Source organism: Armigeres subalbatus, chromosome 2, assembly GCF_024139115.2.
Source record: "Armigeres subalbatus isolate Guangzhou_Male chromosome 2, GZ_Asu_2, whole genome shotgun sequence".
Classification (NCBI taxonomy): Eukaryota; Metazoa; Arthropoda; class Insecta; order Diptera; family Culicidae; genus Armigeres; species Armigeres subalbatus.
Window position 1 is genome coordinate 172,241,952 of NC_085140.1, and position 11,785 is coordinate 172,253,736.

The following is an 11,785-nucleotide window of genomic DNA, read 5'->3' on the forward strand; positions in this document are numbered from 1 at the left end:
ACAGAGGAAAATTAAAATTCATCAATTTTACAATCAAACCTTCATGCCAAACACTGTCAAATGCTTTCTCTATATCAAGAAGAGCAACTCCAGTCGAATATCCTTCAGATTTGTTGAGCCAAATTAAATTCGTAACTCTTAATAACTGATGAGTGGTTGAATGCCCATGGCGAAAACCAAATTGCTCATCAGCAAAAATAGAATTGTCATTAATATGAACCAAATGACCTCGTGATGCTGGGAAATGGCCTTGAAATTATTGAGAATTCTTTACGGGATGTTGAGCTAAACTAAACATCCACGAACAGCAGACGATTTTGATTTTGAATTTTTCTTAATACGCAAAGTATAGTGTTTAGTAAAAGTACACAGGTTGTCGGAGTAAGAAGTAAAAAGTGAGGAGGAAGAAAAAACAGGTAAGAATAGTAAAAACAGAAAGAGAATAAAAGGAGGTGGCAGAATGAACAAGGAATAAAGTAGAAGGAAATAGTAAGAAGGAAGGAGGAAAAAGTAACAAGAAAAACCCAGAATAATCCACCTAGCGGTGATGGTGCCTTTCTCGTGTATTATAAAACAAGAAAATTACATAAGAGAGGTCAAAAATGGACTTTAGGGAGATAGATTCAGCTATTCCCATCAATTCACATTCAATTGCGTTCATTTGAATGCATTGAAACAGTTTTTGAAAAAAAAAAATTTTTGAAAGTTTTTTTCCAAAGAGGAAAAATGGGGAAAAAATTATTTTTTTTTCTAATAATTCCGGAACGCAACGGCCGATTGGGCCAACTTTCAATAGAGAAAAATTAAGAGAGATTCCACTTCGAATGCAACCTGTTGCAAGCAAATCGGATGAGGCTAAGTGCAAAAAATCGTGTCTCACAATTTGTTTTGTACACGCACACTAACATACATACATACATACATACAAACATACAGACATCACCTCAATTCGTCGAGCTGAGTCGATTGGTATATAACACTATGGATTTCCGAGCCTTCTATCAAAAGTTCGGTTTTGGAGCGATCATATAGCCTTTACGTATACTTAGTATTCCCAAAATGCAAAAAGGAAGAACGAAGAAGGAAGTAGGAATGAGAAAGGTAGAAGAAAAAAAGAATTAGGAGAAAGGAAAACTAGTGGAAAAAGGAAAAAGAAAAAAGAAGTAAAAAAGTTGAAGGAAAATGAAATTAGGCAGAAGGAATGAGAAAGAAAGATGGAGAAAGCCCAGATTAATCCATTAATACAAAAGCTTTCTTTCAATGATTCATACAAGAAGTGTGACATAGTGACATAGGAGGGGGGGTTGATAATGGCCATTTTTTGCGTTACGTAATTAATGGATCTTCCCTAGCTTCAAAAAAACATTTTTAATTTTTTCCCAAGGAGATTTGGTGAAAAAATTGGAGAATAAACTTTTTTTTCTTGATTAATGACTTGTGAGGGAGATTTCAGGTCAGGGTCAGATTTTATTCTTTTTTGGAAAAGATGTTCAATTTTGGTAGGGGTAGCGGGGGTAAAGTGAACAGGCGGGGTAAAGTGGGTAACGGCTTGTTTATCCCCTGTTTATGGATTTCTCGTATTATTTTCCATGCTACACCATAAATTAAGCATTTCATGCTCTCCGAGCTATTTCAAATCATGAAATATCTATTTAACAGCTAGATTTTAGCGAAATTTTGCGCGCCTTCGCAAAATGCTAGTTTGATGTAATTTTGGCACTGTTGCATTTAAGCCAAGAAAACTCTGAATTAGTAGTTCTAAACCAAAATATCGTTCACATCGTTAATTTCGCTTGTTATGAAGCGGAACTAGTTGATGGAAGATAGTTTTTTAATTTTTTCTTAGTTTAGGTGATATTTGAAAAATATGTAGCTATAGGGGTAAATTGGTCATGTCGCGTGGGGGTAAAGTGGGCAATGTTCTATCAGAGAAATGGAGACAAACTAGCTCAAATTTCAATCTTAATCGGTTCGGCTGACAGTGGGATCATCAATCAGGGGTTGAAGAAATGGGGGATCTGATCATTTACGCTCCACACACACATTTTCGTACACTGTCTACATTCCTGAGCGAATATTTCCATTCGACGCACCTCGTTCATGGAAACATCCATATCTCAGATGTTTGTCATCCGATCTATGATACCCATATATCAATCAACTCAGCTCCAGCTCTAGTTTCTGTAAAAGAGTATAACAAGGGCCAACCTTTCATCCATTTTAATAATATAGGCGAACAAAATCTAGCATTTTTGACATGCCGTCAAATAATCCAGAATTTCTCCTGAGGCCAGAGCATGATTTTTAACCCATTTTTCAAAACTAGATGAATTTCCTGCCAAACCAATGCAAAACCAAAAGAACCTGGTAATATTTCACTGAGCAATGGTCAATTGAATATTGAAAAAAAAATCCCACCACATAATTTTGACCAAGCTCGGTACGTCTGCTTGTCTGTGATAAAACGAAGTGTTTAGACATGTCAGCTAACATTTTGAATATTATTAAGAATATGTATTTGGTTTAAAACGTTTTGATTGACTTATTTGCTTTATTTACAATATTGTTCACTTTACCCCACCGCCTGACCATTTTACCCCGCCCAAAACAAAATTGAACTATTTTGGACTAATTTTAAATGATCAAAATAACATATTTAAATATTTTTTCAAACTTTTTTCACAACAGGCTTTGTTAACTAATAAGATAAGCTTCGACACACCTGTATTGAACAATGCAATTTCTTGATAACCACTTGATAAACAGCAGCAGTTCTTAGGGTGTCCAATTTACCCCCACCACACCTAAACATAGTTAAGTTTGCCATTTCATGCACGTACGGAATTGGTTGGTTCCCCGATTTTAAACAGTGCTTGTCGAAATTCAATTTTCAATAGTTTAGCGCCTTCAACCCATTGTTTTCAACAGTTGTACAAAGTTTTAATGAGTTTGTCGATCGATTGATACCATAATCTCCAAAATCAGATGAAAGACGGCGGAGTTATTAGCCCATACTTCCTGACCACTTTTCGTGACGGTCTCAAATTTGAATCTGCAGAATACCCCCCTTATCCTTCCGAAGGACGGATCCCTACGTCAAAATCATCCTTTTGCAACTAGAAAACTTGATGAGAATGCTTTTTACCCTTTGAATGTCGAATAGAAAAAAAACTCACACCTCAATTACCGAGCGCATAATAAAGGATATTTCCTCACATGTCACATAGTGAGATTGGTATGCGATTGGCATCACCGTCATCGTCTGCTTCTGCCTAATGGATATTGTTTTTAATCGGAAGCATTGTAACGAACAACTGCGACGAGACGGCTGTCATCTCCGTCGTCGTCGTCGTCGCCGTTGGCCACCACGTTGTCATCAGCGCGTTGAAGATTAGCTTCTGGACCCGCCCCAGCTTCCCGAAAGCCAACCCAACCGGAAGGAACTTCAAGCTAGAGGAAGAAGTGTGGCATTGTAGGGCTCGGTTGGGGGCAGCGGGCTCGGATGGGTGGCTGAGTCGGACTGTCTGGAAAAATTTTATTCACTCTTCTTCCGAAAGGCAGCCGGCGGCGGCTAGACAACTTTTGGGTTTTTAGCATCCAAGTTTCACCGCCGTACGTTGATCGGTCTGTCGTCGTCAGCTGGGGCCGGAATGGAACTTTTGTGATTATGCAAATTTTACACGAGGTGTTGTGTGTGTATTGTGCTTCAACAGGAAATTTGGCACTCGTTTCCATAGTTTGAAAACAATTCGGAAGTTGATTGAGTCTACAGTTGATTTGCATGTGAACTGTGACTTTCCTTTGTAATGTTTAGATAACGCAGCATTATTTTCGCCTTAAAGTAGGCCCATACATAAGTTCGGCAAAAGATTTTTAATTTTAATAAATAAGGAGAGTATTCCAAAACGTTATTTTAAAAAGCTAGAAATCTAAAGGATTTCAATTACTGTTTTTTAAAATCAATAATAACTTCTAAATCTCAAGAAAGCAGCCTGTTTCTAATTTTCCGACTACCCCTTATAACAAACGAGAAAAGCATACTTATTGTCAATTGATTTATTTATTTTGCTTTAAAGAAATCCATTGAATTTCTAATAATCGAATTAAATTTGTACTAAGAATTGAGAGCTCTTTTGTTATTTTACCTCACCAGCCATGATTGTCGTCGTGACCTTTGCGCTACACGTGTGTCAGTTGATTGTCCTCTCTCTGATGGGATACGTCGCCCAATTTGTGCGTCGTGTCGCATCGTTCGCAAAATCTTTACCGTTTCATGGCAACGTTTTTCACCACCCCACTGACAACGCCTATCCCTCTAATAGGGGTTCAGCGCACTTTGGGGCCCACTGACAACTAAATGTTTGCAAACCAAACATCATTACGAGAAGAATTTTCCACAATGCCTAACACTGGTTGAGTCTTTTGAATGAATTTTTACTGTTTTTGATGAATGTATCACGCATGTCATGACGAGAAAAATTGGATTGGATTTCTAGTTTCATTGTCCAAAATTATCATTATATAAGCTTACATCATTGCATTCTTATCATTATAGGAACAAATTGAATCCTTTGGCACCTTAAATATCTGGAATTTACGTTCCCACCAAAATAACAACGTGAATTTCATAATCTAACCACATTACCAATAGTTTCGTTTCATTTATTCCATCGTTCCACTCCAAGCAAACTAATACCACCATTTGTTTATGATGGACTATCAGTATGCAATCTAGGAAATAGTCTGTTAAAACGCAACGCTAATCTACTGTGAATTTCTTCCGTTGACTTAAATTGGTTGACAATAGAATAGACCTAATCTGTGCAAAACAGTCACCATCAACTCCGCTACTAACAGCAACGCTGACCCTGGGTGCTGCGGATAGAGCCGCTTTTCTGCGCTCAAGAGAGTAGAGGGATATTTTGAAATCACTCCCATAAACAAAATTATTTTGCAATTACTTGGCTGTCAAACATTTCCCACTCATCGAATTTCTCTTTCCACGCTGCATGAGGGCGCACAAATGCGCTAGACTCTACATGACTTTACAATTGTTTACATACATTCATGCTCCAATCAGCTGCTGAATCTCGTGAAAATTCGTAACGAGTGCTTTCTAGTTGCATTCCTACTAATTTTCCACTCGAAATATAATGTGAGAATATTAGTTACAAAGAATACAAAACTCAAACAAAGTTTATTTTTATTTTTTCCCCAAATAATAACAATACTTCTCAATATTAGATCAGAAACGAACATAACCACAATCTTCAATGTTTGGCTCCGGCACAATAGAAAATTTTGGATTCAGTTTGACAACCAAATCGATTCTATCCGCACCACCCAGCGCTGACCTACCATTTTCATTCCATCTCAGCGATAAACAATTTGTGAATTTTTAATTTTGAACACGCTTTCGCAGCTTCTTTGAAACGTCTTTCGCTCTGTCCATTATTGGAAAGACCGACCGTTCGTTTTCCTCCTATCGGTATGCAACACGATGCACACCATGGTAGGTCGACCAAACGAAGCTCGAAATTTAATTACATCGTCATCGTCATCTGTTGGTTTTGAGCTTTTGCTGTCGAATTCCGATTGGATTCGAATATATTGCATTAAGCTAACATGCTTTTGCCATGTTTCAATAATTAAACTTGTTTTGATAATCAAATAGAATCCCAAACGCCATAGTATTTGATTTCAATGTGATTTGAATATGGGTTGCTACGGGATATTTTTAGTTTGCTGTGCAAATTTTTGAATTTGGCAGCCATGATAGATAATAATTATTTTTTTCTTGAGAGCCGATTCCTCATTCTTAATTGAATTTGACTCAATAGTCAATTCTGAGCAGAAGATGGTAGATTTACAAAGTGACACCAGTAAAAAAGTGTATCAGTCGAATCCGTGGTAAATCGGTTATGCGCCTGGTCCTAATGAATAAAAAGTTTTGAACAATTCTTCGAAACAAAGGTTACATTGTAATTTTATACTATGCTCGTTCCAAGTTCCGCAGAAACTGTTGTTTGTTTTGATTATTGATTCTGAGATCTCGTTAAATCGCCTGAACCTGCCTGAACTAAACAAGGTGACAAGGCACGTGTACCAATCGGAATCATAGCAGATAGCAGAATGAATACAAAGTAACAGTGCTGAGCCATGATTGGGTAGTAGTGGCTCGTACCTTTTCTATTGAAATATTCCAGGGGCTGTCCATATACTGTCCACTGCCCACGTAGCATATGGGCGGCCCCTAATTTATTAAAGGAATTAGTGAAAATAATGTGACTTTATGAACATACTCAACCGGTCCTTCATTCTTTTATTTTTTTCTTCTAAAAGCATGTCCGAAGGGGTATAACCAAATAATACCAGGGCGAGGGCTAAGAATACGATATTATTTTTAGATGTTATGTATAAGCTTCGATGAAAATCACATGACAAACCAAAAGTGATATCATATCTTAAATATGTATCACTCTGATCGTTATTTATTACAATACACAAGGAGTGTCAGGAGTGGTGTTTGATGCCTTCACCCTCGACATAAATGGTATGGTTGACAGGTGTGAGCTTTATGTCGATCAGCTTTACACCTTCTGCATATCAAACTACGGTCTGGTCCCTTGCAGACAGAGGACTTATGCTTGTAACTGAAGTACTTAAAACAGATCTGTAGAGGTTGATGTATGCTTATTGGGCATACAGCCACCATACCTTCAGCTTGGCCTTATCGAATACCTTCTTGACATCCGCAAGAGGTACTTGAATTAAGGAACCCTTTGTTCCAGCAAAACTCTTTCGTAACCAAATCACAGCGTCTTGGTGATCGAATCAACACGTCTCGCAAAGCATCGATTAGATCTTCGGTCAAAAATAACCTCTACGGATGCTGTTGAGTTCTTCTCCTAAGCCATAGAACTTCTTTTCGCCTCTCATGGTCTACAAGACTTCAGCTTCAGGATTGCCACGTTCTCTGGACGATGATGCGCCTATTGCACTACCTTCTTTTTCCGCAGTCACTTCCTTGGTCACCTTTCTTGCGGCTTCTCCATTTGAGCCTTCGCCTTCTTGGGATCTACAAGCACCTTCCAGGGTAAGTCGTAGGACTCGGCGATCTTCAACTTCTTCACTCGTGGGTGGTACTGGCTCACACCACTTCTTTGAATTGCCCATACTTAGGAGTTGTACCAGATGTCATGCGCCGTCACAACTCTGCAACCTGGCTTACCGCCATCCCCTCCTAAGTAAGGAGTCGAATTTTTCTCTCTGCTTACTTACTGGATTTAAACAGAGACTTGCTTTGCCACTACGGTAAAGTCGCAGCGTGTTAGCACGGCTTGCTTGAAGTGCTGGCTGAGATTTGAGGATGAACACAATCATATCCGTAATGTTCGTCATCAATCCCATCCTCAGACTCACTTCCTCTTTCTCTCGCAGTAGTAATAGAATGTTGTCGTTGTTTCTATCCCTTAACCGAACTGTCACGATTCCGTACCGAATGCCTTCCGGTCAATCTCGCTCTCCAGCTGCATGAAGTTTCTCGAGCGAATTATAAATCGGTGACTAATTATCGAACTTCAATCAAGCTGACGCGTCCGGACGGCTCAATAAGCGCTAACACGGTTTTTCGTGCTGGACGTGGTACCGATACGTACTTTTCCGAGTTTTAAAGGTCGTTGTCTACTACCGATAAACACTGACTGATAGCATACATGGATCTATCGATGGCGCATGACAGCACTTGGCTCCACGGCATGTTGCGAACTCTAAAGTCTTAGCGAGTGTGTGGTCGGATGCTAAATCTTCTGCAGAGTTTCCTCTCGGAATGCACCTTCCAGGTGTTCATAGGAAGACATATATCCATATTGTCTGTAGACGCTATAGTTGAGGTTCTTCTGTACGCGGATGATATCCGCCCCATAGAGCACATAGTAAAAGGATAAGGTTCACACCACAGACCGCAGACCGCAGACCGCCATTAAAACTGTGGACTAACGGGTGGAGAGCGTGAGATTCTCTTTATATGTGACCAAATCGCAGACGTTTTACAGCAGCCCCAGCGCGTGCTGAGAGTCAACGCAAAAGATCACCATCGATCGAACACCGTTCCGGACACCAACCGCCAACTGCGAATCCTTCAGATCACGGGAACTAAGCTTCCACGTTCCAAATGCGCAAACTTGCTTCAGGTGGTGCTGTTCACTGCAAAGTTGACGTATGGACGGTACGCTACGCTTTTAGAGCGTTCAAGATCTGCCAGATTAATTCCATTATGGCCAAAGCCGACACTCCTCCGTTTGGATTACTTGCACAGTCGCTAGCACGCACGGCATAATCTGAATTATGGCTAGAAGTCGCAACAACAGCATCCTTCCGTTGTTCCTCCGGGCATCAGATAATCTTTCCGAATGTACGGATACAGCAGTAGTAGAAGCGGCGTGGCGGCGTCACGCCGTTGGTAACCGGCGGCGGCTTGTGTCGACGTGAGCTTATTTCAAGCAGTAGAACTTTTCCTAAATTTTCGTCAAATTCATCCCTAAAATCCAACAAGAAGTGCTCTGAATGCTGCTCCAGGAATTGCTCCAAAAGTTCCTTCAGGAATTCCTCCGGATGTTCCTCCAACAATTCGTCCAGGAATTCCTCCGGAAGCTTCTCCAGGAATTCCTCCAGGAATGCTTCCGGAAATTCCTCCAGGAACGACTCGGGCGATCCTCAAGAAGATCATTCGGAAGTTGCTCCAGGAGATCTTTCGGAAGTTGCTCCAGGAGATCTTTCGGAAGTTCCTCCAAGAGAACTTTCAGAAGTTCCTTCGAAATTTCCTCCATGAGTACCTCCAATAATTCCTCCGGAAGTTCCTCTAGGAATTCCTCCGGAAGTTCCTCTAGGAATTCCTCCGGAAGTTCCTCCAGGAATTCCTCCGGAAGTTTCTCCAGGAATTCCTCCGGAAGTTCCTCCAGGAATTCCTCCGGAAGTTCATCCAGGAATTCCTCCGGAAGTTCCTCCAGGAATTCCTCCGGAAGTTCCTCCAGGAATTCCTCCGGAAGTTCCTCCAGGAATTCCTCCGGAAGTTCCTCCAGGAATTCCTCCGGAAGTTCCTCCAGGAATTCCTCCGGAAGTTCCTCCAGGAATTCCTCCGGAAGTTCCTCCAGGAATTCCTCCGGAAGTTCCTCCAGGAATTCCTCCGGAAGTTCCTCCAGGAATTCCTCAAGAAGTTCCTCCAGGAATTCCTCCGGAAGTTCCTCCAGGAATTCCTCCGGAAGTTCCTCCAGGAATTCCTCCGGAAGTTCCTCCAGGAATTCCTCCGGAAGTTTCTCCAGAAGTTCCTCCAGGAATTCCTCCGGAAGTTCCTCCAGGAATTCCTCCGGAAGTTCCTCCAGGAATTCCTCCGGAAGTTCCTCCAGGAATTCCTCCGGAAGTTCCTCCAGGAATTCCTCCGGAAGTTCCTCCAGGAATTCCTCCGGAAGTTCCTCCAGGAATTCCTCCGGAAGTTCCTCCAGGAATTCCTCCGGAAGTTCCTCCAGGAATTCCTCCGGAAGTTCCTCCAGGAATTCCTCCGGAAGTTCCTCCAGGAATTCCTCCGGAAGTTCCTCCAGGAATTCCTCCGGAAGTTCCTCCAGGAATTCCTCCGGAAGTTCCTCCAGGAATTCCTCCGGAAGTTCCTCCAGGAATTCCTCCGGAAGTTCCTCCAGGAATTCCTCCGGAAGTTCCTCCAGGAATTCCTCCGGAAGTTCCTCCAGGAATTCCTCCGGAAGTTCCTCCAGGAATTCCTCCGGAAGTTCCTCCAGGAATTCCTCCGGAAGTTCCTCCAGGAATTCCTCCGGAAGTTCCTCCAGGAATTCCTCCGGAAGTTCCTCCAGGAATTCCTCCGGAAGTTCCTCCAGGAATTCCTCCGGAAGTTCCTCCAGGAATTCCTCCGGAAGTTCCTCCAGGAATTCCTCCGGAAGTTCCTCCAGGAATTCCTCCGGAAGTTCCTCCAGGAATTCCTCCGGAAGTTCCTCCAGGAATTCCTCCGGAAGTTCCTCCAGGAATTCCTCCGGAAGTTCCTCCAGGAATTCCTCCGGAAGTTCCTCCAGGAATTCCTCCGGAAGTTCCTCCAGGAATTCCTCCGGAAGTTCCTCCAGGAATTCCTCCGGAAGTTCCTCCAGGAATTCCTCCGGAAGTTCCTCCAGGAATTCCTCCGGAAGTTCCTCCAAGAATTCCTCCGGAAGTTCCTCCAGGAATTCCTCCGGAAGTTCCTCCAGGAATTCCTCCGGAAGTTCCTCCAGGAATTCCTCCGGAAGTTCCTCCAGGAATTCCTCCGGAAGTTCCTCCAGGAATTCCTCCGGAAGTTCCTCCAGGAATTCCTCCGGAAGTTCCTCCAGGAATTCCTCCGGAAGTTCCTCCAGGAATTCCTCCGGAAGTTCCTCCAGGAATTGCTCCGGAAGTTCCTCCAGGAATTGCTCCGGAAGTTCCTCCAGGAATTGCTCCGGAAGTTCCTCCAGGAATTGCTCCGGAAGTTCCTCCAGGAATTGCTCCGGAAGTTCCTCCAGGAATTCCTCCGGAAGTTCCTCCAGGAATTCCTCCGGAAGTTCCTCCAGGAATTCCTCCGGAAGTTCCTCCAGGAATTCCTCCGGAAGTTCCTCCAGGAATTCCTCCGGAAGTTCCTCCAGGAATTCCTCCGGAAGTTCCTCCAGGAATTCCTCCGGAAGTTCCTCCAGGAATTCCTCCGGAAATTCCTCCAGGAATTCCTCCGGAAGTTCCTCCAGGAATTCCTCCGGAAGTTCCTCCAGGAATTCCTCCGGAATTTCCTCCAGGAATTCCTCCGGAAGTTCCTCCAGGAATTCCTCCGGAAGTTCCTCCAGGAATTCCCCCGGAAGTTCCTCCAGGAATTCCTCCGGAAGTTCCTCCAGGAATTCCTCCGGAAGTTCCTCCAGGAATTCCTCCGGAAGTTCCTCCAGGAATTCCTCCGGAAGTTCCTCCAGGAATTCCTCCGGAAGTTCCTCCAGGAATTCCTCCAGAACTTCCTCCAGGAATTCCTCCGGAAGTTCCTCCAGGAATTCCTCCGGAAGTTCCTCCAGGAATTCCTCCGGAAGTTCCTCCAGGAATTCCTCCGGAAGTTCCTCCAGGAATTCCTCCGGAAGTTCCTCCAGGAATTCCTCCGGAAGTTCCTCCAGGAATTCCTCCGGAAGTTCCTCCAGGAATTCCTCCGGAAGTTCCTCCAGGAATTCCTCCGGAAGTTCCTCCAGGAATTCCTCCGGAAGTTCCTCCAGGAATTCCTCCGGAAGTTCCTCCAGGAATTCCTCCGGAAGTTCCTCCAGGAATTCCTCCGGAAGTTCCTCCAGGAATTCCTCCGGAAGTTCCTCCAGGAATTCCTCCGAAGTTCCTCCAGGAATTCCTCCGGAAGTTCCTCCAGGAATTCCTCCGGAAGTTCCTCCAGGAATTCCTCCGGAAGTTCCTCCAGGAATTCCTCCGGAAGTTCCTCCAGGAATTCCTCCGGAAGTTCCTCCAGGAATTCCTCCGAAGTTCCTCCAGGAATTCCTCCGGAAGTTCCTCCAGGAATTCCTCCGGAAGTTCCTCCAGGAATTCCTCCGGAAGTTCCTCCAGGAATTCCTCCGGAAGTTCCTCCAGGAATTCCTCCGGAAGTTCCTCCAGGAATTCCTCCGGAAGTTCCTCCAGGAATTCCTCCGGAAGTTCCTCCAGGAATTCCTCCGGAAGTTCCTCCAGGAATTCCTCCGGAAGTTCCTCCAGGAATTCCTCCGGAAGTTCCTCCAGGAATTCCTCCGGAAGTTCCTCCAGGAATTCC